The following is a 1,326-nucleotide window of genomic DNA, read 5'->3' as shown; positions in this document are numbered from 1 at the left end:
GACTTGCTGAGTCAATATTTTATTCTGAGCCAATATGGCATTCAGAGTATCAATTTCAAGAACTCCCTTCTTCTGAGGCGTCCCATTACTCACAGGATTCTTCTCAGAAGTGTACATAAACTGGTTGTTAGCAACCATGTCAATAAGTTCTTGAGCTTCTACAGGCATTTTCTTTAGGTGAATGGATCCACCTGCAGAAGTATCCAATGACATCTTAGCTAATTCAGACAGACCATCATAGAATATATCCAGGATGGTCCATTCTGAAAGTATGTCAGAGGGACACTTTTTGGTCAGTTGCTTGTATCTCTCCCAAGCTTCATAGAGGGATTCACCTTCCTTCTGTCTGAAGGTTTGAACATCCACTCTAAGCTTACTAAGCTTTTGAGGAGGAAAGAACTTGGCTAAGAAAGGCGTCACCAGCTTATCCCAAGAGTTCAGGCTATCTTTGGGTTGAGAGTCCAATCACACTCTAGCTCTGTCTCTTACAGCAAAAGGGAAAAGCATGAGCCTGTAGACTTCAGGAACTACTCCATTAGTCTTAATAGTATCTCATATCTGCAAGAATTCAGTTAAGAACTGAAAAGGATCTTCAGGAAGTCCATGAAACTTGCAGTTTTGTTGTATCAGAGAAACTAATTGAGGTTTCAGCTCAAAATTGTTTGCTCCAATGGTAGGGATGGAGATGCTTCTTCCATGTAAATTGGAATTAGGTGCAGTAAAGTCACCAAGCATCCTCCTTGCATTATTATTATTTTCGGCTGCCATCTCCTCTTCTTGTTCGAAAATTCCTGTAAGGTTGTCTTTGGATTGTTGTATTTTAACTTCTCTTAGTTTCCTTTTCAAAGTCCTTTCAGGTTCAGGATCTGCTTCAACAAGAATGTTCTTGTCCTTACTCCTGCTCATATGAAAAAGAAGGGAACAGAAAATAATAATAGGGATCCTTTTTACCACAGTATAGAGGATCCCTTCTGTGAGTAGAAGAAAAGAAGAAAGAGAATGAAGAAGAGAAGAACTCGAACTCAGAAGAGAATAAGGGGTTCGAATTTTTGGGTGAGGAGAAATGTTAGTAGATGAATAAATAAATAGAAGGAGATGAGGGAGATGAAATTTCGAAAATTAATTTTTTTGAAAAGAAGTTGATGATTTTCGAAAATTAAAGGAGAATTAAAATTAAAATTAAAATTTAAACAATTAATTAACTAAAAAGAATTTTTGAAAAAGAGGGAGGTATTTTCGAAAATTAGAGAGGGATAGTTAGTTAGGTAGTTTTGAAAGAGATAAGAAACAAACAAAAAGTTAATTAGTTAGTTGAAACAAATTTTG

General features: G+C 36.3%; 1 non-coding gene across 1 annotated transcript; it reads left to right on the top strand.

Moving 5' to 3' along the window:
* The first annotated feature begins 271 nt into the window (after positions 1 to 271).
* LOC148564205 (small nucleolar RNA R71) lies at positions 272 to 375 on the top strand. Its single transcript, XR_015884909.1, has one exon. It is a non-coding gene; the product is annotated as a small nucleolar RNA R71 (small nucleolar RNA).
* The last annotated feature ends 951 nt before the right edge of the window (positions 376 to 1,326 follow it).

Source organism: Arachis ipaensis, chromosome B5 (assembly GCF_059453495.1).
Source record: "Arachis ipaensis isolate K30076 ecotype BB chromosome B5, ASM5945349v1, whole genome shotgun sequence".
Taxonomy (NCBI): Eukaryota; Viridiplantae; Streptophyta; class Magnoliopsida; order Fabales; family Fabaceae; genus Arachis; species Arachis ipaensis.
Note: the sequence above shows the minus strand (reverse complement) of the source record. Positions and strands in the feature narration are given on the sequence as shown.